The sequence below is a fragment of the Pseudophryne corroboree genome, chromosome 2, assembly GCF_028390025.1.
Source record: "Pseudophryne corroboree isolate aPseCor3 chromosome 2, aPseCor3.hap2, whole genome shotgun sequence".
NCBI classification, from domain to species: domain Eukaryota; kingdom Metazoa; phylum Chordata; class Amphibia; order Anura; family Myobatrachidae; genus Pseudophryne; species Pseudophryne corroboree.
In genome coordinates, this window is record NC_086445.1 from 393,517,477 (window position 1) to 393,544,989 (window position 27,513).

Here is a 27,513-nt window from a genome sequence, read left to right on the forward strand (position 1 = left end):
CCTTTATTCTGATTAGGTCCACTCAAATATTGATATTTTACAGCACGGATTGCTCTGTTCAGACTTTTCATCATTCTGTCTTCTCTTTGGCACTGGTCACCACTGGACTGCTCTCGAGGGGAAAAAAAAAATCACAAAGTGATCTACTGTATGACTCTCCAACTGGCTGTTAGCTTAGATCTCTGGAGACAGAACATCTGGCTAATCATGATACTGTTATGTACTGTAAATTCCCTGATTTATGGACCACACCCACTTGTATCTCTGAGCTCAGCTCCCCATCAGTGATTAGACTTCTACTTTGACTGATGCCTATGATCAAACGGTTCAGGAAAATGTGTAGGCATATTTATTAAATGTCAGTATTACTAGTTCAATTTTGGGTCGTAGTGGTGGGAGGAAGCTGACCTCATTCTGTTTTTTCCTAGAGATAATTAGTGCCTATCTAGATATGATTAGTACCTACTGTATCTAGAGGTGATTAGTGCCTATCTTTTTGTAAACAGGGCTCTAACATTACAGGATCTGGCCAAGCAGCAACTGATCTTAAGGCAGCTAGTCAAATCCAGGCCCACCATCAGGGTGGGCCTGGATTTGACTAGCCTCTCCAACAGAGAGGAGAGGGCCCAGGCCGCTGCTGCAGCCGTCTGCCAGACGCTCTGCTCCGCCCCTTTTTCATGTCAGAGTTCTGACACTGTCAAAGGATGGGGAGAGGAAGCTGCAAGCTTCAATTGTAAACCTCCCTCCCAAAATGGCCACCATCTCAGAGGAGACCGTTATTAAAGATACTAGAGGAGGCTCCTCTAGTATCTTTAATAACCGTCTCCACTGAGGCAGAGGCCATTTTGGGAGGGACATTTAATTGAAGCTTGCAGTGTCCTCTCCCCCTCCTGTTTCAGTGTCAGAGCTCTGGCATGGAAAGGGGACCGAGCTACACGGAATGGAGGGGGTGGAGCTACACAGGACCAGGCTGCTACCACAGGAGAATGATCTGCAACAGCTCCCCCCAGCCTGTGATAGGCAAGTTGAAGGAGAGAGAGAGAGAGAGAGAGAGAGAGAGAGAGAGAGAGAGAGAGAGAGAGAGAGAGAGAGAGAGAGAGAGAGAGAGAGAGAGAGAGAGAGAGAGAGAGAGAGAGAGAGAGAGAGAGAGTGAGAGAGAGTGTGTTGCTCCATATGTGCACAGGATTTTTTTTTTGAAATATATATTTATTTACATATATAAATATATATATTTACTTACGTGTGTGTGTGTGTGTGTGTGTGTGTGTGTGTGTGTGTGTGTGTGTGTGTGTGTGGAGAGAGAGAGAGAGAGAGAGAGAGAGAGAGAGAGAGAGAGAAAGCAATGCCAGGCTGGAAGTCAGTCTGGCTCTTATAAAGGTGCACCTTCCACTAAGATGGAGGAGGAAGGTCTTAGTGCATCCACAAATGACTTGTTAGGACTATGGCTTCATCAATGTCTGACACTGTCTCCAACTATGTGTGGCACATTAAGAATAGGAGTTAAAAAGGTATACAATACTATGATATATAACCAAATTAAACTATATGGGTACTATGATATACTATATCAGTTCTTCAGAACACGTTTTCCCATTTTCAACAAAATTATACAGTATTTACAGTATATCAGTTTTTCACTCACTGCTTACTCTGAAAAATGTCTGCCCAGGCCAAGAGTTATCCAGTACTTATTATAGAGATTGATGAGAAACAGGGATAAGTGAAGTCAATAAACCTGTAAATCTACCATTGAGTAAAACTGCAAAATAGGTAATGGAATTGAAAATTCAACATTTATGATCTTACATTAATAGACCCCAAAGTGTTCTGAGATGTAAGCTATATTAAAAAACACCTTGAAAAAGAGTTGGATTAGAGCTTGAAGCACAATGGCAAGCTGCTGCATGCTTCACCTACAAAATACCACATTCCAGTGGACATCTGTTACACCCCTTTCACAACAAGCTTTTGACCAGGATATTTCTGGGTAAACCCGGGTTGTATTTTGGTGTGAAAGGGTCAACCCAGGTTAAGTGTCATGACCCCTGTCATTCCCAGGGTTATTCCAAGGACCAAGTCGGATACGCTGAGGTGGGACCCTGGATATTTGACACAGGTTTTGTTAAAAGGAGCTCATTGGACAATTGGGAGCACTGTGTTATGATGTAATCAAGAAGTGGCAGACATGGTAAATTGGCAATATGTGAGGTGAGAGCTCCAGGCCATTAGAGGGGAAGAGGAGATGAAGAAGCAAATGACTGCATACTTGCCTACCTGACCCTCTCCATGAAGGAGAAAATGCTCTGTTCCTGGACTTTCCTGGTAATGTATGATTGCCATCACCTGTGATGAAACACCTTTCTTATCAATTAACTAGCTCACCACAGGTGATGGCAATCATACATTACAAGGAAAGTCCAGGAACAGAGCATTTTCTCCCTCATGGAGAGGGTCAGGTAGGCAAGAATGAATTACTGACACAATCAAGTATGCAACTGTGTAAAGCAATATTGCTAAACTACTCAGTGACTGTGGGAGCAAGCTCTCACAGCAGCAAGTTGTACACAAATTGAAGGCTCTGAGGAAACAGTTTAGTAAAGTACATGACCTCAAAAGAAACAGTGGATTGGCCATATTGCAATTTGTGCAACACAGTGCTTGGCAACTCTGCTGGGGGGGAGGGGGTGGGGTGCAGGCCACACCTACAGTACTCAGCTCCTGTCTTAGATGAAGAGCCGGCCCACCACTACACAGAGCTGACATCCACACCCCCTGGAGTGACGTAACAGATCCACATGAGGCTATGGCCCTTTTTATTAGTCCACGCCCCCTTTTTCTGTTACAGGGTACACTGGGCTCCACAAGGAATGGACAATGGGGTGTAGAATAGGATCTTGATCCGAGGCACCAACAGGCTCAAAGCTTTGACTGTTCCCAGAATGCACAGCGCCGCCTCCTATATCACCCCGCCTCCCAGCACAGGAGCTCAGTTTTGTAAGTTGGTGCTGCAGTAAGCAGGCACTGAACAGAGGGGCTGCTCCAGGCAGCCCTAAGAAAAGCTTTTTATCAGGTAAAAAGTGAAGACTTCAAGGGCAGCAGCGGTGGTAAATGTCCAGCTCTCCCCAGCGGCGCTGTACACTCCCACACCCACCAAATCAATTTGGCGCTGTACACTCCCAAGCCCTGGTTGCAGGGTACCTACAGCGGAGGCTCCGGTTTTCTTCATGTTAGACACACACGGCTGGGGCTCTCCAGGATCGCGTGGCCGCGCTTCGGGAGGTGGTAAGCAGGGGTTAAAGTGGGCCGGAACGGGGCGGAACTGCATTCCGTCGCCTCCTTCTGGAGGCGGAACCGTTCCGCCTCCGCCAGCCCACCTTCCCCTGCTTATACCCGAACAGCTACTGCTGGTGATGCGCCGCGCTGCATATTTAAATAGACGAGGGAAGCGGGCGGCACTACAGTGACATGGCCCGCCTCCCCCATCCGATGGCAGGCTGGGAATGAGACGCGGTGACATCATGGAGGGACATCTGCCTTGTTCCCAGCACTGCGCCGCACACAGAGCAGCAGAGGAGCTGCTGCTGGGGTCGATGCTAGATCCATGCTGCTGGACTTACAATGCGGTAAGCATGCCGTCACTGCACAGATTAGGAGCGGGCACACAGATAGGAGTACTCGGCCAGCCCTACCTTACACGCAGCTGAGCCCACTCTGTTGTTGGCTGTGGAGGGTGCACACAGCAGCCCACAGGTCAGCAACAGTGGGTGAATGCTGGAGGAGGTGTGTGTGTGTGTGGGGAAGGGGGGCTATTTATATCACATTTCTCTAAAAAGTATTCTGAGGTTTGGGTTGTTGTTTTTTTGTTGTTGTTTTTTTTTTTTGGGGGGGGGGGGTTGTTACTAGTCATTGAGGATTGCTAGGGGTGTAATTAGTGAATGAGGGTGTGGGTGCTCTGGGGTTTTTATTAATGAATGATGGTGTGGGTGCTCTGGGGTGTTATTAATGAATGTGGAATGTGGGTGCTTTGGGGTGTAATTAAATGAGGGTGTGGGTGCTTTGGGGTGTAATTAAAGGGATGGCGCTGGAGAGATGAAGACAGGGATGGCGCTGGGTAGATACAGGGAGGGATGGCATTGAAGAGACAGAGGGAGGGATGGTGCTGGAGAGACTCAGGGATGGCGCTGGGTAGACAAAGGGAAGGATGGTATTGTAGAGACAGGGAGGGAAGATGCTGGAGAGACGCAGGGAGGTGGGGATGCCGCTGGGTAGATACAGGGAGGGATGGTGATGAATAGGCAGAGGGAGGGAAGGTGCTGGAATGACGCAGGGATGGCGCTGGGTAGATACAGGGAGAGATGGCGCTGGGTAGATACAGGGAGAGATGGCGCTGGAGAGACGCAGGGAGGCAGGGTTGGCGCTGGGGTAGATACAGGGAGGGATAGTGCTGGAGAGACGCAGGGATGGCGCTGAGGTAGATACAGGGAGGGATAGTGCTGGAGAGACGCAGGGAGGCAGGGATGGCGCTGGGGTAGATACAGGGAGGGATAGTGCTGGAGAGACGCAGGGAGGCAGGGATGGCGCTGGGGTAGATACAGGGAGGGATAGTGCTGGAGAGACGCAGGGATGGCGCTGGGGTAGATACAGGGAGGGATAGTGCTGGAGAGACGCAGGGAGGCAGGGATGGCGCTGGGGTAGATACAGGGAGGGATAGTGCTGGAGAGACGCAGGGAGGCAGGGATGGCGCTGGGGTAGATACAGGGAGGGATAGTGCTGGAGAGACGCAGGGAGGCAGGGATGGCGCTGGGGTAGATACAGGGAGGGATAGTGCTGGAGAGACGCAGGGAGGCAGGGATGGCGCTGGGTAGATACAGGGAGAGATGGTGCTGGAGAGACACAGGGAGGCAGGGATGGCGCTGGGGTAGATACAGGGAGGGATAGTGCTGGAGAGACACAGGGAGGCAGGGATGGCGCTGGGGTAGATACAGGGAGGGATAGTGCTGGAGAGACGCAGGGAGGCAGGGATGGCGCTGGGGTAGATACAGGGAGGGATAGTGCTGGAGAGACGCAGGGAGGCAGGGATGGCGCTGGGTAGATACAGGGAGGGATAGTGCTGGAGAGACACAGGGAGGCAGGGATGGCGCTGGGGTAGATACAGGGAGGGATGGTGCTGGAGAGACACAGGGAGGCAGGGATGGCGCTGGGTAGATACAGGGAGGGATGGTGCTGGAGAGACGCAGGGAGGCAGGGATGGCGCTGAGGTAGATACAGGGAGGGATAGTGCTGGAGAGACGCAGGGAGGCAGGGATGGCGGTGGGGTAGATACAGGGAGAGATGGTGCTGGAGAGACGCAGGGAGGCAGGGATGGTGCTGGGGTAGATACAGGGAGGGATGGTGCTGGGTAGATACAGGGAGAGATGGTGCTGGAGAGACGCAGGGAGGCAGGGATGGCGCTGGGTAGATACAGGGAGGGATAGTGCTGGAGAGACGCAGGGAGGCAGGGATGGCGCTGAGGTAGATACAGGGAGGGATAGTGCTGGAGAGACGCAGGGATGGCGCTGGGGTAGATACAGGGAGGGATAGTGCTGGAGAGACGCAGGGAGGCAGGGATGGCGCTGGGGTAGATACAGGGAGGGATAGTGCTGGAGAGACGCAGGGAGGCAGGGATGGCGCTGGGGTAGATACAGGGAGGGATAGTGCTGGAGAGACGCAGGGAGGCAGGGATGGCGCTGGGGTAGATACAGGGAGGGATAGTGCTGGAGAGACGCAGGGAGGCAGGGATGGCGCTGGGGTAGATACAGGGAGGGATAGTGCTGGAGAGACGCAGGGAGGCAGGGATGGCGCTGGGGTAGATACAGGGAGGGATAGTGCTGGAGAGACACAGGGAGGCAGGAATGGTGCTGGGGTAGATACAGGGAGGGATGGTGCTGGAGAGACACAGGGAGGCAGGGATGGCGCTGGGGTAGATACAGGGAGGGATAGTGCTGGAGAGACGCAGGGAGGCAGGAATGGCGCTGGGGTAGATACAGGGAGGGATAGTGCTGGAGAGACGCAGGGAGGCAGGGATGGCGCTGGGGTAGATACAGGGAGGGATAGTGCTGGAGAGACGCAGGGAGGCAGGGATGGCGCTGGGGTAGATACAGGGAGGGATAGTGCTGGAGAGACGCAGGGAGGCAGGGATGGCGCTGGGGTAGATACAGGGAGGGATAGTGCTGGAGAGACACAGGGAGGCAGGAATGGTGCTGGGGTAGATACAGGGAGGGATGGTGCTGGAGAGACACAGGGAGGCAGGGATGGCGCTGGGGTAGATACAGGGAGGGATAGTGCTGGAGACGCAGGGAGGGAGCGATGGCTCTGGGGAAACGCAGGGGAAAGCTGTAGGAGGATGGTGTCTCCAGCATGTTTGATCAGGGAAGTTCACCTTTACCCTGCCCCAAACAATATCTAGTTAAACCTTTATTATATGAAGATGACATTACTATTCCTATGCAAACAGGTGGCTTCCGGCCGTTCCGGGACACATCTCCTATATGTATACTGAATACCATCTCAAGACATTGTCTGCACAGGGAGACTCCCCCGATGCAAAGAAACCGCCAAACAGGTAAGAAAAGACCCAAACACAGGGTATACATACAGTAGGGGTTGCCAAAAAAACAAAACATTAAGTGACGAAGACTTGGATACCCAATAAAAAAACAGAAACGGGTGGCAGAAAAATAATTGCGTGGCATAGAACAATTTTTTTTCTTTTTAAGAGACCTAATATTGTAATCGCAGCTGGTGAAAGGGGTGTTAGAAAGCATCTAGAATGTATTACACACTATCATAGCCCCTATAGCTTCAGGGGGCCTAAGCAGCCCCCAGGCCCCCGGCTATTCACTTTCAATTTCCTATACACAACAGTGTGTTTACATGTGCACATGGTATTCATTCCATGTGTATTGATGTTTAACACCATGTTTTTACGCTAAAATCATCTGTGTTGCTAGTGTGTATTTCAGTACCTAGATAACTAAATTTTTTCAAGATCTTAAGTGCAACATTTCTCATATGTGTTCTACACACCAACCCTAGTTGGTTGCAAATCCGGCAGTGGCAAGACACCATTTCAGGGTAGCTCCCCACCTAGCACACGGGGAAGGGGGTTTGGAGGACATGGGGGAGGGGTAAGCTGGCGATGAAGGGGGAGTTCCACCACCTCCCCAGGACCACTTTAGGCACTGGTGGTAATTGGGTCCCGCTTGCGGGACCCGGTCTTTATCGCGATCCGGCGCGGTCAGTGGGAGGCGGGCCGCGCGCCCACTGTGGATACAGGCGATCCCACTAGATCACCAGGGCATGGGCGCAGGTCAGGTTTTCTCTCTAAACCAATTCTTATATCACCCACAGTACCCAGTGGTTTTGCCAGCAGAGGGGATAAGGCTTAGACCAGAAGCCCCTCCCCCAGCCCCAGGGCGCCATTTCTACCAAGTGTTCCCGCCCTGGAGCTGCATATCTGTCTTTTCCTCACTCCCTGTCAGTGTCTGCGGCGCCATTATCCCTCAACTCACTGTTCCTGGGACTGCTTGGGCAAATCCTCCTATGTAAAGCCGCCTGGTTGTCAGCGCTGTGCCTTAACATGACACTTAAGTATTCTACTTGCCTTTTTAGACAGTGATAGTTAAGAAAGAGTGCACTTAGTCAGGGTTTTATAGTACAATTACCCTGTGATATACATCCAGTTCTTACTGTGTACTGTTATATCTATTGTTATATAGCTGTGTAAGCTAGTCCAGTGCAGTATTATTGTCAGTAATAACCTCTGCATTGTACAAACTGTGACTTTCTGTGTGTGCATTTGATAGCCGAGTTGTGTCCATTTCGTGTCTTTCACTCAACCTGCTATCCCTATATTCTATAACCTGAGGGGGCTTGGTGCATCAGGTGTTATTTAATATAGGATTTTCACAAAGATATACTGTATTACGTATTTTTCTCTGTGATTTAGTCACCATATCTCTCCTTTATTTCTGCTAGTGCTGACTACACTGCGCAGGGGTTTGGGTTCAGAGGTATAGTGCTGCTGATAATTGTACTGTGTTGTACTGCAAGTTATATCATGTCTGCTTCGGAGGGTAACGGTTCTGGGGCTGAACACACTGCCGGTGTTGCTGACGCCACAGGGCCATATGAGGAGAATATAGCAGCTGTGGGCTCTGGTTCTGGGGGCTCCTTGCCCCCCAGTGGGACTGTGGCAACTGAGGCACATACTGACCCACCGTGGGCCGCTTTTTCAACGCTTCTGCATACGCTAGTTTATAAACTAACTCCCCCTATGGGAACCCCAATGCCGGTACAACCGTATGTGGTCCCTGCAGCTAACACGCCGTGGGCGGACGATTTATCTGCTCAATTAAAGAAGTTGAACCAGTCCTTGACTACTAAAAAGTCTGACCTACGCTCGCCTAAGTCCAAGGGGTCCTCTAAGCGAGCGCTTATCTCCTCACAATCCACTGCTGTCACTGACACCTCGTCTGATGAAGACGGCACATTTACTGACCCCTCAGGTTCTGACTCAGATACGGCTGATGGGGAGGGTAGTTCACATGTGGATGTTCCTGATCTTTTGGAGGCTATTAAGTTAATTCTGCAGATTACGGATGATCCCGAGCCATCCGTCCCTCCTAAGAAACCAGATAGGTTCAAGTGTCAGAAGGTGGTTAAGCAAGTTTTACCTCACTCTGACCACCTAGTGGATATACGTCAGGAACCCTGGGAAAACCCGGGTACGAAGTTTGTGCCTCAAAAGAAGATGCTGGCTCGCTATCCCCTCGCGCCAGAGCTGTCTAAAAATTGGGAAACGCCTCGTCCAGTAGACTCACATGTGGCTAGGATGGTGGTTTCCTCAGCTCTACCTGTCACTACCGTCATGTCTCTAAAAGAGCCTACGGATAAACGTGTGGAGGGTTGTCTGAAAGCGATTTACACCCTCACGGGTGCCGCACGGCTGCAGAGGCTATTGAAGCATGGGCCTTGGAGTTAGAAGCTGAAATCTCTTCTGACCATGCTAGATGATGCTTGTCATATATTGTCACAGCTTCTCGATATATTAAAGAGGCGGCTTCTGATGCCGGTATCCTAGCAGCCAAGGCCTCTACTACGTCAGTCCTGGCTCGCCGGATATTGTGGCTGAGATCCTGGTCTGTGGATCTGGACTCTAGAAAAACCCTGGAGGTACTCCCTTTCAAGGGAGATATTCTGTTTGGGGAGGACTTAAATAAGATTGTGGCTGACTTGGCTACTGCCAAAACTGCCCGTCTGCCTAATACCGCTCCTTCTGTGTCGAAGGCTAGAGGTACGTCCTTTCGCCCCTTTCATCCTTCAGGTAAAGCAAAAGGTCAGGCGTACCATAAGCACTTCCAAACCTGGTAAGCCGAAGCCCAAAAGAGCCTGGGCTGCCTGTCAGCCAGCTGCCAAGACCAATAAGCCTGCTGCATGACGGGGCGGGCCTCCCCCTGGGGGATCCCAGGGTGGGGGGCCGGCTTCTAGGGTATACCCAGGAATGGTTGAAGACCACTTCAGATGCCTGGGTACGGGAAGTCGTCACTCAGGGTTACGCCATAGCCTTCAAATACCGACCCCCTCATCGATTTTGCCAGACAGACGTCCTTTTGGACCAGACAAAGGCAAAAACTCTACACTCGGTGGTACAGACCCTCCTGGATACAGGAGTCATAGTACAGGTGCCTCTTGATCAGAGGGGCCGGGGGTACTATTTCCGCTGTTTCTAGTCCCGAAACCGAATGGGTCCTCCCGGCTCATTCTCAGCCTCAAGGCATTGAACAGGTTTGTGAAGGTCTCCAAGGTCTGTATGGAAACCCTTCGCTCTGTAGTTCTGGCCTTGGAACCTGGGGACTACATGGTCTCCCTGGACATACAGGATGCTTACCTGCATATTCCTATAGCAGTGTCACATCAGCAATACCTGAGGTTCGCTATTGGCAACCTACATTACCAGTTTCGGGCGTTACCTTTTGGTTTAACAACGGCTCCGTGAGTCACCAAAGTTAGGGCGGTGAAGGCGGTGGTACTCCGCCGTCAAGGGGTCAGGATACTGCCATATCTGGACGACTTGTTAATCCTGGCAAATTCCCCAGATCTTCTCCTGCGTCATCTGTATATGACGGTCCGGTTTCTACAAGCCCACGGGTGGCTCATCAACTGGAAGAAATCCTCCCTGGTCCCTGCTCAGCGCATGGTGCACCTGGGAGCGTTGTTGGACACTCACAACCAGTGGCTTACATAAATCATCAAGGCGGCACTCAAAGTCGTTTGGCAATGAAGGACGTCTCACGGATTCTACGTTGGGCGGAACACCATCTACCGGCTATATCGGCAATATTTATTCCGGGAGTCCTGAATTGGGAAGCGGACTTTCTCAGTCATCGTGGAAAAGTGGGGCCTTCCAGACGTGGATCTGATGGCGTCTCGACACAATCACAAGGTTCCGGTCTTCGGAGCAAGGACAAGGGTTCCTCAAGCAGTATTAGTGGATGCGCTGGCGGTGCCGTGGAGGTTTCGGCTGCCGTATGTTTTCCCTCCGGTGTCACTCCTGCCCAGGGTAATTCGGAAGTTCAAGCAAGAAAAAGGAACTCTGCTTCTCATAGCTCCAGCGTGGCTCAGACGGCACTGGTTTTCAGACCTCCAGGGCCTATAGTCAGAGCATCCAATTCTACTTCCACAACGCCCAGACCTCCTCGTTCAGGGCCTCTGTGTCTACCAGGACCTAGCCCGGCTATCTTTGACGGCGTGGCTCTTGAAGCTTCCGTTTTGAGGGCTAAGGGGTTTTCTGAAGGGGTCATTAAAACTATGTTGCGGGCCCGGAAACCGGCTTCTGCTCGGATTTATCATAGGGTCTGGCATTCCTACTTTGTTTGGTGCGCATCTAACAATTATGACGCTTCCAAGTTTAGTACAGCCAAACTTTTGGCTTTTCTGCAGCAAGGCCTAGATTTAGGCCTGCGTCTGGGCTCCCTTAAGGTTCATATTTCTGCCTTGTCGGTGTGGTTTCAGAAAAAAATTGCGACTTTACCTGATGTTCATACTTTCACTCAGGGTGTGTTGCGTATCCCACCTCCCTATGTCCCGCCTGTGGCTCCTTGGGACTTGTCGGTGGTTTTGGAGGCGTTGCAGGAGCCTCCATTTGAACCTCTTGGTTCAGCTGACCTTAAGTGGCTTTCCCTTAAGGTGGTGTTCTTGCTGGCTATTGCCTCTGCTAGAAGAGTGTCGGATCTGGGTGCCTTGTCTTGTAGTTCCCCATATCTGATTTTTCACCGTGACCGGGCGGTTCTTAGGACTTGTCCCGGATATTTACCTAAGGTGGTTTCTTCGTTCCACCTTAATCAGGAGATTGTGGTTCCGGCCTTTGTCTCTCCTGATTTGTCTCCCAAAGAGCGGTCTTTGGATGTTGTACGGGCTCTCTGTATCTATGTGAAGAGAACTGCTTCTATTCGAAAATATGATTCTCTCTTTGTTTTGTTTGGATTTCACAAACATGGCTGGCCTGCTCATAAGCAAACTCTGGCCAGATGGATTAGAATGGTGATTGCACATGCTTATGTGAGGGCTGGTTTGTCAGCTCCTGCTCACATTACAGACCATTCTACTCGGTCTGTTGGACCTTCTTGGGCGGCCCAACGTGGTGCGACCCTTGACCAATTGTGCAAGGCGGCTACGTAGTCCTCAGGGAACACGTTCATAAGGTTCTATGCCTTCGATACTGCCGCTTCCCAGGATGCTTCCTGTGGACGCTGGGTTCTTGTGCCCGCTACAGTGCGTCCCCTCCCATAAGGAACTGCTTTAGGACATCCCCATTGTCCATTCCTTGTGGAGCCCAGTGTACCCCGCAGCAGAAAACGAGTTTTATGGTAAGAACTTACCTTTGTTAAAACTCTTTCTGCAAGGTACACTGGGCTCCACAAGGCGCCCACCCTGACGCACTTAGCTTCTTTGGGTTGGTATGGCATTAGCCGCTGACACGTCTCCTGTCGTGAGGATGCGGTGTTGTGGCTACTAACCGTTGTTGTCTCTTTTCCTGCTACTGCATTGGGCTGGTTAACTAAAAACTGAGCTCCTGTGCTGGGAGGCGGGGTGATATAGGAGGCGGCGCTGTGCATTCTGGGAACAGTCAAAGCTTTGAGCCTGTTGGTGCCTCGGATCAAGATCCTATTCTACACCCCATTGTCCACTCCTTGTGGAGCCCAGTGTACCTCGCAGAAAGAGTTTTAACAAAGGTAAGTTCTTACCATAAAACTCGTTGTTTTTTTTTTGGGGGGGGTTATGCTGAGTGTGCACCGAGTGTCACCACACCCAGTGACGCCTCTGGCCCTATCCAACCCTATTTCCCTATCCTCTTGAATCCGTAGTAAGAGGCATGCAACAGTGCACTAACTGGATACTTTGTGTGTGGTATAGCTAACCGCCGCTCAGCATAACAATGCCGGGATCCCGGCAGCATACAGACGCTGGGATCCCAGCGGGGAGGGGCGAGTGCAGCAAGCCTCTTGCGGGCTCGCTGCGGGCTCAGTGGCGACCTGTGGTATTTTTAAAGAGGTTTGGCATAATCACATGTGGTGTGGTCATTTACCCTTAGAAAAAATACTGGGAAAAAATAAGAATTTACTTACCGATAATTCTATTTCTCATAGTCCGTAGTGGATGCTGGGGACTCCGAAAGGACCATGGGGAATAGCGGCTCCGCAGGAGACTGGGCACAAAGTAAAAGCTTTAGGACTAGCTGGTGTGCACTGGCTCCTCCCCCTATGACCCTCCTCCAAGCCTCAGTTAGGATACTGTGCCCGGACGAGCGTACACAATAAGGAAGGATTTTGAATCCCGGGTAAGACTCATACCAGCCACACCAATCACACCGTACAACTTGTGATCTGAACCCAGTTAACAGCATGATAAACAGAAGGAGCCTCTGAAAAGATGGCTCACAACAACAATAACCCGATTTTTGTAACAATAACTATGTACAAGTAATGCAGACAATCCGCACTTGGGATGGGCGCCCAGCATCCACTACGGACTATGAGAAATAGAATTATCGGTAAGTAAATTCTTATTTTCTCTAACGTCCTAGTGGATGCTGGGGTTCCTGAAAGGACCATGGGGATTATACCAAAGCTCCCAAACGGGCGGGAGAGTGCGGATGACTCTGCCGCACCGAATGAGAGAACTCCAGGTCCTCCTCAGCCAGGGTATCAAATTTGTAGAATTTAGCAAACGTGTTTGCCCCTGACCAAGTAGCTGCTCGGCAAAGTTGTAAAGCCGAGACCCCTCGGGCAGCCGCCCAAGATGAGCCCACTTTCCGTGTGGAATGGGCTTTTACAGATTTTGGCTGTGGCAGGCCTGCCACAGAATGTGCAAGCTGAATTGTACTACAAATCCAACGAGCAATCGTCTGCTTAGAAGCAGGAGCACCCAGCTTGTTGGGTGCATACAGGATAAACAGCGAATCAGATTTTCTGACTCCAGCCGTCCTGGAAACATATTTTCAGGGCCCTGACTACGTCCAGCAACTTGGAATCCTCCAAGTCCCTAGTAGCCGCAGGCACCACAATAGGCTGGTTTAAGTGAAATGATGAAACCACCTTAGGAAGAAATTGAGGACGAGTCCTCAATTCTGCCCTGTCCGTATGAAAAATTAGGTAAGGGCTTTTATAGGATAAAGCCGCCAATTCTGAGACACGCCTGGCTGAAGCCAGGGCTAACAGCATTACCACTTTCCATGTGAGATATTTTAAGTCCACAGTGGTGAGTGGTTCAAACCAATGTGATTTTAGGAATCCCAAAACTACATTGAGATCCCAAGGTGCCACTGGAGGCACAAAAGGAGGCTGTATATGCAGTACTCCCTTGACAAACGTCTGAACTTCAGGAACAGAAGCCAGTTCTTTCTGGAAGAATATTGACAGGGCCGAAATTTGAACCTTAATGGACCCTAATTTGAGGCCCATAGACAGTCCTGTTTGCAGGAAATGCAGGAAACGACCCAGTTGAAATTCCTCTGTAGGGGCCTTCCTGGCCTCGCACCACGCAACATATTTACGCCAAATACGGTGATAATGTTGTATGGTTACATCCTTCCTGGCTTTGATCAGGGTAGGGATGACTTCATCCGGAATGCCTTTTTCCTTCAGGATCCGGCGTTCAACCGCCATGCCGTCAAACGCAGCCGCGGTAAGTCTTGGAACAGACATTGTCCCTGCTGGAGCAGGTCCTTTCTTAGAGGTAGAGGCCACGGGTCTTCCGTGAGCATCTCTTGAATTTCCGGGTACCAAGTCCTTCTTGGCCAATCTGGAGCCACGAGTATAGTCTTTACTCCTCTCCTTCTTATGATTCTCAGTACTTTTGGTATGAGAGGAAGGAGGAGGGAACACATACACTGACTGGTACACCCACGGTGTTACCAGAGCGTCCACAGCTATTGCCTGAGGGTCCCTTGACCTGGTGCAATATCTGTCCAGTTTTTTGTTGAGGCGGGACGCCATCATGTCCACCTTTGGTTTTTCCCAACGGTTCACAATCATGTGGAAGACTTCTGGGTGAAGTCCCCACTCCCCCGGGTGAAGATCGTGTCTGCTGAGGAAGTCTGCTTCCCAGTTGTCCACTCCCGGAATGAACACTGCTGACAGTGCTATCACATGATTCTCCGCCCAGCGAAGAATCCTTGCCACTTCCATCATTGCCCTCCTGCTTCTTGTGCCGCCCTGTCTGTTTACGTGGGCGACTGCCGTGATGTTGTCCGACTGGATCAACACCGACTGACCCTAAAGCAGAGGTCTTGCCTGACTTAGGGCATTGTAAATGGCCCTTAGTTCCAGGATATTTATGTGAAGTGACGTTTCCATGCTTGACCACAAGCCCTGGAAATTTCTTCCCTGTGTGACTGCTCCCCAGCCCCTCAGGCTGGCATCCGTGGTCACCAGGACCCAATCCTGAATGCTGAATCTGCGGCCCTCTAGGAGATGAGCACTCTGTAACCACCACAGGAGAGACACCCTTGTCCTTGGAGACAGGGTTATCCGCTGATGCATTTGAAGATGCGATCCGGACCATTTGTCCAGCAGATCCCACTGAAAAGTTCTTGCGTGGAATCTGCCGAATGGAATCGCTTCGTAAGAAGCCACCATCTTTCCCAGGACCCTTGTGCATTGATGTACTGACACTTGGCCTGGTCTTAGGAGGTTCCTGACTAGGTCGGATAACTCCTTGGCTTTCTCCTCCGGGAGAAACACCTTTTTCTGTACTGTGTCCAGAATCATCCCTAGGAACAGCAGACGTGTCGTCGGAATCAGCTGCGATTTTGGAATATTTAGAATCCATCCGTGCTGTCGTAGTACTACTTGAGATAGTGCTACTCCGACCTCTAACTGTTCTCTGGACCTTGCCCTTATCAGGAGATCGTCCAAGTAAGGGATAATTAAGACGCCTTTTCTTCGAAGAAGAATCATCATTTCGGCCATTACCTTGGTAAAGACCCGGGGTGCCGTGGACAATCCAAACGGCAGCGTCTGAAACTGATAGTGACAGTTCTGTACCACAAACCTGAGGTACCCTTGGTGAGAAGGGCAAATTGGGACATGGAGGTAAGCATCCTTGATGTCCAGAGACACCATATAGTCCCCTTCTTCCAGGTTCGCCATCACTGCTCTGAGTGACTCCATCTTGAACTTGAACCTTTTTATGTAAGTGTTCAAGGATTTCAGATTTAAAATGGGTCTCACCGAGCCGTCCGGCTTCGGTACCACAAACAGCGTGGAATAATACCCCTTTCCCTGTTGTAGGAGGGGTACCTTGATTATCACCTGCTGGGAATACAGCTTGTGAATGGCTTCCAATACCGCCTCCCTGTCGGGGGGAGACGTTGGTAAAGCAGACTTCAGGAACCGGCGAGGGGGAGACGTCTCGAATTCCAATTTGTACCCCTGAGATACTACCTGCAGGATCCAGGGGTCCACTTGCGAGTGAGCCCACTGCGCGCTGAAATTCTTGAGACGGGCCCCCACCGTGCCTGAGTCCGCTTGTAAGGCCCCAGCGTCATGCTGAGGACTTGGCAGAAGCGGGGGAGGGCTTCTGTTCGTGGGAAGAGGCCGTTTGCTGCAGTCTTTTTCCCCTTCCTCTGCCCCGGGGCAGATATGAGTGGCCTTTTGCCCGCTTGCCCTTATGGGGACGAAAGGACTGAGCCTGAAAAGACGGTATCTTTTTCTGCTGCGAGGTGACTTGGGGTAAAAAGGTGGATTTTCCAGCCGTTGCCGTGGCCACCAGGTCCGATAGACCGACCCCAAATAACTCCTCCCCTTTATACGGCAATACTTCCATATGCCGTTTGGAATCCGCATCCCCTGACCACTGTCGCGTCCATAATCCTCTTCTGGCAGAAATGGACATCGCACTTACTCTTGATGCCAGAGTGCAAATATCCCTCTGTGCATCTCGCATATATAGAAATGCATCCTTTAAATGCTCTATAGTCAATAATGTATTGTCCCTGTCCAGGGTATCAATATTTTCAGTCAGGGAATCCGACCAAGCCACCCCAGCACTGCACATCCAGGCTGAGGCGATTGCTGGTCGCAGTATAATACCAGTATGTGTGTATATACTTTTAAGGATATTTTCCAGCTTCCTATCAGCTGGTTCCTTGAGGGCGGCCGTATCAGGAGACGGTAACGCCACTTGTTTTGATAAGCGTGTGAGCGCCTTATCTACGCTAGGGGGTGTTTCCCAACGCGCCCTAACCTCTGGCGGGAAAGGGTATAATGCCAATAATTTTTTAGAAATTAGCAGTTTTTTATCGGGGGAAACCCATGCTTCATCACACACCTCATTTAATTCATCTGATTCAGGAAAAACTACGGGTAGTTTTTTCACACCCCACATAATACCCTTTTTTGTGGTACTTGTAGTATCAGAAATGTTCAAAACCTCCTTCATTGCCGTGATCATGTAACGTGTGGCCCAACTGGAAAATACGTTTGTTTCCTCACCGTCGACACTGGAGTCAGTGTCCGTGTCAGTGTCTGTATCGACCTGAGGTAACGGGCGTTTTATAGCCCCTGACGGTGTTTGAGACGCCTGTACAGGTATTAACTGATTTGCCGGCTGTCTCATGTCGTCAACAGTCTTTTGTAAAGTGCCGACACTATCACGTAATTCTTTCCATAAGACCATCCAGTCAGGTGTCGACTCCCTAGGGGGTGACATCACTAACACAGGCAATTGCTCCGCCTCCACACCATTTTCCTCCTCATACATGTCGACACAGCGTACCGACACACAGCACACACACAGGGAATGCTCTGATAGAGGACAGGACCCCAATAGCCCTTTGGGGAGACAGAGGGAGAGTTTGCCAGCACACACCAGAGCGCTATATATATATATATATATATATATATATATACACAGGGATAACCTTATATAAGTGTTTTTCCCTAATATAGCTGCTGTATATATTAATATGCCAATTTAGTGCCCCCCCTCTCTTGTTTTACCCTGTTTCTGTAGTGCAGGACTGCAGGGGAGAGTCAGGGAGCCTTCCTCCAACGGAGCTGTGAGGAAAAAATGGCGCTTGTGTGCTGAGGAGATAGGCCGCCGAAAAAGGGGCGGAGCCTTTCTCCCGCTTTTTTGTGGAAAACTGGCAGGGGTTAAATACATCCATATAGCCCAGGAGCTATATGTGATGTATTTTTAGCCATTTAAGGTATTTTCATTGCGTCCCAGGGCGCCCCCCCCCCCCCCCAGCGCCCTGCACCCTCAGTGACCGGAGTGTGAAGTGTGCTGAGAGCAATGGCGCACAGCTGCGGTGCTGTGCGCTACCTTATTGAAGACAGGACGTCTTCTGCCGACGATTTTCCGGACCTCTTCACTCTTCTGGCTCTGTAAGGGGGCCGGCGGCGCGGCTCCGGGACCCATCCATGGCTGGGCCTGTGATCGTCCCTCTGGAGCTAATGTCCAGTAGCCTAAGAAGCCCAATCCACTCTGCACGCAGGTGAGTTCGCTTCTTCTCCCCTTAGTCCCTCGATGCAGTGAGCCTGTTGCCAGCAGGTCTCACTGAAAATAAAAAAACCTATTTAAACTTTTACTCTAAGCAGCTCAGGAGAGCCACCTAGATTGCACCCTTCTCGTTCGGGCACAAAATCTTAACTGAGGCTTGGAGGAGGGTCATAGGGGGAGGAGCCAGTGCACACCAGCTAGTCCTAAAGCTTTTACTTTGTGCCCAGTCTCCTGCGGAGCCGCTATTCCCCATGGTCCTTTCGGAGTCCCCAGCATCCACTAGGACGTTAGAGAAATTGTATTTTAAGCGCTTCCATGGCCACAGTGCAGCCCAGTACACAGCAGAGTGTACTGGGCTGAGGAGAAGAGATGCAGCTGCTGCTGCCAGGTAAGGGGGAGGGGGCCTGGGCCCCTGCTGGACCCTCACTGGGTCCCTCCATCAGACCTGGGCCCGGGTAATTTGTACCCCCCCCCCCCTCTCTCGACACCACTGGGTGTACATGGGCGCCTGGGTTCAGTAGGGTCCACATTGCACACCCTGCACCCATATAATTATACTTACCAATACAGGGTCCAGCGGAAGCTGGCATTGTAGACAGAAATCACCAGGAAAATAGCGCGGGGGCCATTTTTCCTGTGATTTGCACATGTGCAGTAGAGAAATAAGCTGCAGGCCCCATGTTCCATATGTGAAATCAACAAGATAAAGGGAATCAGGTAATGGATGGGTGCACACTATCCCTTAATAGAACATGATTAAAATCACCCTTTATAAAAAAAAAAAGGTAGCAAACCCCCACATATATCTTAACGGCCTAAATGGCTTGTGTATCTCATTTTTATATAAGAATGTATATAGAAGGTCTAAATAAAGTGAAATATTAAAAAGATAGTAAAAGAATAATGTGATGAAAAGAGAAATAAATATTGTGAATAAAGGATAATGTAAAACAATGCTGTGTCCTGTCTTGATTCTAAATTAGTAATGTGTCCTAATTCTCTTCTTGCACCTGACCTGTGAAAAATAATTATCTGCTTTTAGTCTGACTATATGTAATGTTATGTAATCTACTTATCTAGTTGCATAACAACCCTAAATTGTCCCAGTTGCATACAATGCATCTCTAATCAGAGAAGAAAACGGTTTGAACTATGAAGTAATTCAATATGTCAGTATTCCACTCTTTTCCATATATTGGGGTATATGCAATTGCGGTCGAATTCGCGGCAATTTTCGCCGTTTTTTAATTCGACCAAATTCGCCAGGTGAATTCCGGAAGGTGGCTTCCGGAATTCACCATATTCAATGAAAAACGGATTCGCCAGAATCGCGGGCGAAAATCGGACGATTTGGCGGATTTTACCGCGATTTTAAAAAACGGGGAAAAACCCGAAAAAAAAAATGGCGTGGGGTCCCCCCTCCAAAGCATAACCAGCCTCGGGCTCATCGAGCTGGTCCTGGTTCTAAAAATCCGGGGAAAAATTGGCCAGGGATCCCCCGTATTTTTAAAACCAGCACCGGGCTCTGCGCCCGATGCTGGTGCCAAAAATACGGGGGACAAAAAGAGTAGGGGTCCCCCGTATTTTTAACACCAGCATCGGGCTCCACTAGCTGGACAGATAATGCCACAGCCGGGGGTCACTTTTATGCCGTGCCCTGCGGCCGTGGCATCAAATATCCAACTAGTCACCCCTGGCCGGGGTACCCTGGGGGAGTGGGGACCCCTTCAATCAAGGGGTCCCCCCCCCCCAGCCACCCAAGGGCCAGGGGTGAAGCCCGAGGCTGTCCCCCCCATCCAATGGGCTGCGGATGGGAGGGCTGATAGCCTTTTGTGATAATAAAAAGATATTGTTTTTTCCAGTAGTACTACAAGTCCCAGCAAGCCTCCCCCGCAAGCTGGTACTTGGAGAACCACAAGTACCAGCATGCGGGAGTAAAACGGGCCCGCTGGTACCTGTAGTACTACTGGGAAAAAAATACCCAAATAAAAACAGGACACAGACACCTTGACAGTAAAACTTTATTACACACTACCGACACACACATACTTACCTATGTTGACACGCCGACTGCCACGGTCTCCGACGATCCGAGGTACCTGTAAAAAAATTATACTCACCTTCCAGCGTCCAGAGGTACATCCAGGTCCAGAGAGATAATCCACGTACTTGGCAAAAAAAAAAAACGAACACCGATCCAGCGGACTAATGAAAGGGGTCCAATGCTTTCACATTAGACCCCTTTCCCCGAATGCCGGGACATCACGTGACTCCTGTCACTGATGTCCCTTCAGCCAATCAGGAAGCGCTACTGCCGTGGCGCTCACCTGATTGGCTGAGCGCTGTCTGTACTGTGACAGCGCATCGCAAAGCCGCTCCATTACTTTCAATGGTGGGAACTTTGCGGGTAGCGGTGGGGTCACCCGCCGGTCAGCCGCTGACCGGCGGGTGACCTTACCGCTAGCCGCTAAGTTCCCACCATTGAATATAATGGAGGGAGCTGTGCGATGCGCTGTCACAGTACAGACAGCGCTCAGCCAATCAGGTGAGCGCAACGAAGTTGCGCTTCCTGATTGGCTTAGAGACCTGTCTGTGACAGCTGTCACTGACAGGTCTCATTCGTGGAAAGGTGTCCCATGTGTCAGCATGGGACCCCTTTCAGTCCGGTGGTCGGGTATTTGCGGTTTGTTTTTTTGCCAAGTACGTGGATGTATCTCTGGACCATGGCTGAGGTGAGTATATTGAACTTTTCTTTTCAGGTATCCGTGGATTCTACATGGAGAAGAGGACCGATGTCGGCGTGTGAACATAGGTAAGTATGTGTGTGTCGACGTATGAAATAAAGTTTTACTGTCGACGGTGTGTGTGTCCTGTTTTTATTTGGGTATTTTTTTCCCAGTAGTACTACAGGTACCAGCGGGCCCGTTTTTCTCCCGCATGCTGGTACTTGTGGTTCTCCAAGTACCAGCTTGCGGGGGAGGCTTGCTGGGACTTGTAGTACTACTGGAAAAAACAATATCTTTTTATTATCACAAAAGGCTATCAGCCCCCCCATCCGCAGCCCATTGGATGGGGGGGGGGACAGCCTCGGGCTTCACCCCTGGCCCTTGGGTGGCTGGGGGGGGGGACCCCTTGATTGAAGGGGTCCCCACTCCCCCAGGGTACCCCGGCCAGGGGTGACTAGTTGGATATTTAATGCCACGGCCGCAGGGCACGGCATAAAAGTGACCCCCGGCTGTGGCATTATCTGTCCAGCTAGTGGAGCCCGATGCTGGTGTTAAAAATACGGGGGACCCCTACTCTTTTTGTCCCCCGTATTTTTGGCACCAGGCGCAGAGCCCGGTGCTGGTTTTAAAAATACGGGGGATCCCCTGTCAATTTTTCCCCCGCATTTTTAGAACCAGGACCAGCTCAATGAGCCCGAGGCTGGTTATGCTTTGGAGGGGGGACCCCATGCCATTTTTTTTTTAGATTTTACCGTTCCAGCATAAAAAAAATAAAAATAATATTTTAAAAAATATATAAATAATATTTGTGCCTCCCAAAAAAAAAAAAAAAAGTACCTAATCCCTTCTAATATAAATAGATCTGCTATTCCCAAAAAAAAAAACACCAAAAAAAACATGTTTAAAATTTTTTTATTTGTTTTCACCCTCCAAAGTGTGGCGGATTGAAAATGACGAATTTGCTGTCTAAAAGCCCTGCTGTCGAATTTCCAAACTTGAATTGAATATGCTTTGGTCGAATTGCAGCACTTGTATCATTGCAGAAAAGTCGAATTTGCAAAAATTCGAATTTTGAAAGTCCGTTTTTTGGTCGGAAAGCACTGAATTGCATAGGCGATTTTTTTTTTTGGTCGAAAATGACCCGAAATTCGACCGCAATTGCATATACCCCATAATCTCCAATAACTCTGACAGAACTGTTGTGTATGGTTTTGGAGGCAGAATTTGTTATTGCTGGTGTTTAGTTTTAAATATGCATCTCCCCTGCTTTCGATATTTCAAGCCTATTTACAGATGATACCAACATTCTTTATTATTTCAGAATCACTCTAATTATGTTCCCACATTTTTAGCTTAACATTTAATCAGTGATTAAGGTGACAGGTCAATATCACAAGTCTTTAGGCATATGAAAACACTATGGAACCTGTTAAAAAATGTGGGAGGAAACCCATACAAGTACGGGGAGAATATACAATTCCACACAGGGCCAGGGTGGGAACTGAAGTGATGACCTCAGTGCTGTGATGCAGTAATGCTAATCATTACACTATCCATAATGTGAGGTATTATTCATACGAGTGTTAGTCCATTATTATGATACTGTTTGTATAATGCTGTATAAATTTCGAGATATTAGCTAGAGCATCAATCCGTAGTTGTAGTAATATGTATATGAAACAAGGTTTTCTGCTCAGCACACCTAAATATTCTAATAGTAATGTATACCCATACATATAGGACACAAAAGATACTGTACCTGTGTGATTATGGGTGTATTATCAGATACTATCTAGGGTGTTAATCTGTAATTATATTCATATGTATGTACAATGGAGTTCCCAGCCCAGTACGCATCAACATCTCAATGAGAGATTATAATTATATATATATATATATATATATATATATATATATATATATATATATATATATATATATATTATTTATATATTCCAATATGCCCGGCTCTCCCAATACAAAAATACATGCACAGGGTGACGTCACCGGAAATGCGCTTGCCGGAAACGGACGGGCGCTCCGGAGCACTGGGTGGTACTATTTAAGGTAAGATCTCTTTGTATTATGTTATACCTGATGAAATTGACAGAGTAAAGTCAGTGAAACGTACTTATGCTGATATGAGTGATTCTTTGTTGTCATTTCCGATAGGGCGGAATGCATATTTAATTAGTTTTGTATGATTATGATTCATGTTGGGTATACTCTCCATGTTTTGAATTATTATTTATGTATCTTAGTTCCTCTTATTTACATTGTATGTTGTAACATTCCTAGTGAAGCCCCATCCACCGCTGAGCCGCTCGGCAGTGCTCGAGCCGTGCAACTTCCGGTCTGTGGAACGCATCCACTTCCGGTCATTGGAACGCGGAAGTCCCCCGCCCCGCGGCCGCAATTATTATTATTACATTTTATTTATAGGGCGCCACAAGTGTTTCGCAGCGCCGTACAAAGGACAGTACAGGGAGACAAAACTTAGCATAACAGTAAATAAATAACAAAAATGGAGTGCAGGTAACAAAGAGCAACACAGTTCTCAAAACATAATACAGCTTAGATGTAAGTAGCGAAGGAGTAATCATTGTACTACTTGGGGCTGGCAGCCATAGATAGAGATGAGCCTTTACCAGCAGGAGAGAAAGCAGGTAAAGATGGTCGCTGAGTGAAATGTGTCAAGAAGAGGGTTTAGACAAGAGGAAAGAGGGCCCTGCTCTGAAGAGCTAACAATCTAGTGGGGAGGGGCAACAGACAGATGACATGAGGTGCAAGCAGGTAAGCCTGAAGGTGGTATGCGAGCAAAGCAGAGATGTCCAAGGCATGGGGCAGGGGGATGGAGGAGCAGCCTAAGGACTAGGTTATGCATTGGAGGGGTACGCTTTGATGAATAGGTGGGTTTTCAATGCCCGTTTGAAGCTTTGCAAGGTCGGGGAGAGTCTAATGGAGCAAGGGAGCGCATTCCAATGAAGGGGTGCAGCACGGGCAAAATCCTGAACTTGTGCATGGGAAGCAGTGACCAAGGCAGAGGAGAGGTGACGGTCATCAGCCGACCGTAGTGGGCGGGAGGGAGTATGAAGGGAGAGGAGGTTGGAGATGTAGGGAGCAGTGGAATTAGAGATGGCCTTGTATGTGAGGGTGAGAAGTTTGAAGAGGATTCTGTAGGGGAATGGGAGCCAGTGTAGATTTTGTTGAAGGGGAGTGGCAGAAGTGGTGCGGCGGGAGAGGAAGATGAGCCTAGCTGCAGAGTTGAGGACAGATTGGAGGGGAGCGATGTGGGAGCAAGTGAGGCCAGTGAGGAGCACATTGCAGTAGTCAAGTCGTGAGATGACCAGTGAGTGGATGATTAGTTTAGTTGCACTCTGGGAGAGAAATGGCCTGATGCGAGCAATGTTGCGTAGCTGGAACCGACAAGATTGCGCCAGAGCTTGGATGTAGGGTGTAAAGGAGAGGGAGGAGTCAAGAGTGATGCCCAGGCAGCGGAGTTGGGGAATGGGGGAGATGATAGTGTTGTCAACAGTGATAGAGATGTTTGTAGGGGGTGTTGCTCTGGCTGGGGGAAAGATAATAAGTTCAGTTTTATCCATGTTGAGCTTCAGAGAGCGCTCAGACATCCAGGAGGAGATGGCAGAGAGGCAGCTGGAGACCTGAGCGGGGACAGATCAGGAGAGGAGAGGTAGAGTTGTGTGTCATCAGCATAGAGGTGGTATTGAAGTTGGATATAGATTATTCCACGGCCTCTACATCACCCATACGTTTATATCCTTATGATTCAGTGCACAGCGGCATTGAGGTTGTGCCCAGTTCTTACTAGCATTATCCATATAGCCTGATTCATAGACTTTTTGATTTAAGTGGTACTTCCTGTCTCTGTGTCTTAAAAAGCTGACAGCTGCGGTTGTGCAGCATGCAGCTATCACTAGTCCTCTGGTAGTCGAGTTGTGAGTATGTTGTCTCCTGTGGATCCCTTTGGAAGGACTGCATTTCTATGGTTGGTTAGTACGGTAAGTATGTCTTTTTTTTAAGTTGTAGACTGTGCTGAAATAAGCTGGCACCTGCTGAATGACTTATACCTGCCACATGTTGTTTTAAAAATAATCAGGTATGATCTCTATTATGTGGTTCCCCTGTTTGGAGTATGTTTATCCCTTTGGGTGTCTGTTTGACAGGCTGTGATTTTTCTTAATTACAGTGGCCTTGTGTAAAAGGAGCTGCTTATTATTCCACTGTGATTTAGTATTATCTCAGGAAATTATACTAGTTGTAATTACACCATGGAATGTCGCTTATAGTTTTCTTCGGTGAGTTGAGATGGTGGAGGCTCTCTCAGATTATCTGATATACATGTTTATTATTCTATTTTCACAGTAATGCCATATTTTTCTGCTATAAGGTCCTGGCAGGCACTGGTGGTGATGGTGTTTGTGATCTGGTTTTTATGTTAATTGATTTTAATTAAATTTAATGTTGATCTTTGATTGTCTAGATGCATACTTGCCTACTTTTGAAAACTAGTTTCAGGGAGATTCCAGGCGGCAGTGGAATGTGCCATTGAGGGGCGTCTCTAGCTCCGCCCAGGGTGTGTGTCTAGCTCCACCCATGGGGGTATTTATTGCAATCAGGGGTGTGTCCTGTAATTGCAGGTAAAAACTATAGTACTAAAAGCAGCAAAAGGCAGCATTACACCCAGCACTTTACATTATAACATTCCACCAAACTTGTTGAATCCTCCAGGAGGGACATCTGTGCGCGCGCCGTAGGAATTAGGGACATGGCCTCGTTGATAAGGGTGTGGCCTCACAGGAAGTTCCGTGATTACGAGCCATGCCTGTTTTTGTTACTATGGGGGCATGAACAGCGCTCTGTGAGCAACTGGCCACGCCCTGTGTCCTCTCTGCCGGTGAATAGAGCATGTGCGCATGTGCTCAGTGCCTATTCACTGCTGCTCTGCTAACGTCTGCCAACTGCCCCTCCCCCAACTGCGGGACACTGATGCCCGCGGGTGGGACAACGGTACAGTCAGTGAAAAAATGGGACTGTCCTTAGAAAATTAGGACAGCTGGGAGGTATGACATAAATAACATATACAGCACCCCTCGCCCATTTTACACCCAGTACCAGATTACACACAGTATACACAGCCCCACATATTACACCCAGTACCACATTACACACAGCCCCTCAATATGGGATGTAATCATGTTAAAGGCGGTCAGGATCACGACCGCTAGAAATCCCAACAGTCGGCATTCCGACTAACAGGGACTATTCCCACTCGTGGGTGTCCATGACACCCATAAAGTGGGAATAGAACCTGTAGTGAGCGCAGCGTGCCTGCAGCATGGCGAGTGCAGCGAGCCCGCAAGGGGCTTTGTTGCACTTGTCCCCGCCGCCGGCAATCTGGCGTCTGGGATCACAGCGCCATTATGCTGACCAATGGGATCCCGACTGCCGGTCATCCGATCCCAACCCCCCCATATTACACCCAGCACACGACATTATACATAGCACCCCCCATATTTCACCCAGCACATGACATTATACACAGCGCCCCCATATTACATCCAGCACATGACATTATACTCAGCCCCCCCATATTACACTATACACAGCGCCCCCCATATTACACACAGCACGACATTATACACAGCGCCCCCCATATTACACCCAGCACACGACATTACACCCAGCACATGACATTATACACAGCCCCCCCCATATTACACCCAGCACATGACATTATACTCAGCCCCCCCATATTACACCCAGCACATGACATACTCAGTCCCCCCATATTACACCCTACATATGACACTATACACAGCGCCCCCCATATTACACACAGCACGACATTATACACAGCGCCCCCCATATTACACCCAGCACACGACATTACACCCAGCACATGACATTATACACAGCCCCCCCATATTACACCCAGCACATGACATTATACACAGCCCCCCCATATTACACCCAGCACATGACATTATACTCAGTCCCCCCATATTACACCCTACACAGCACACTCACCCCCTCCCCTATATTTCACTCTGTACCAGCTTAGTTACATATTATTATACACAGCCCCCCCCTCCTATATTTCATCCAGTGCCACAGTACATCCCCACCATTACATCCGTACTGACCTGCTATAAAGCTAACCTGAGGACAGTGTGGGAGGGGACATGAACACCCAGAGAGAGCCGAGGAGCTGCTGCTGCTGCTGGGCTGATGATACACGCAGCTGAGTGTGGTGGGAGGGGCCAGCCACAGGGAAGCAAAGCCCTGCTTCAGACGGCTTCTCAGTGTGCACAGCAGGACAGCTGCTGCTGCACACAAAGCTCCGGAGGCTGCCCTGAAGTCTCCCGTGAAGGACCCGCCCCCCGGCCTCTCCGGACTTGCGCATGCGCAGTATAGCATGTCACGGATGGCTTTATATCCGGGAGGTCTAACAAAGTTTGCGGGGCAGCGGGAGGCTCTTTTAAAAATCAGGAGCCTCCCGCTGAATGCGGGAGGGTAGGCAAGCCTGTCTAGATGTCATGAACTGCCTGTCTTGATAAAGGTCCATGAATGGGCCAAAACGTCGATTGTTAATGGCATCACCTCTGAACTTGATTAAACAGATTGACGCAGCTATTGTTCTAAGAGACTGATCCTTGCGAGAGTGCACCCTCCACTCCGGTGGTAGATACGGTCAGGGCTGCCATCAGAAATTGTGGGACCCGGG

At 49.5% G+C, this 27,513-nt stretch overlaps 1 long non-coding RNA gene across 2 annotated transcripts in view; it reads right to left on the reverse strand.

The window, feature by feature from the left end:
- LOC135022483 (uncharacterized) overlaps positions 1-27,513 on the reverse strand; it is a 37,893-nt gene that overhangs the window by 5,738 nt on the left and 4,642 nt on the right. The window contains exon 2 of one of the 2 annotated variants that reach the window (XR_010219600.1): positions 2-107. This is a non-coding gene — a long non-coding RNA (uncharacterized LOC135022483). Of the gene's footprint in view, position 1; positions 113-27,513 lie in introns of both variants that reach the window. The other variant, XR_010219606.1, reaches the window with a different exon arrangement.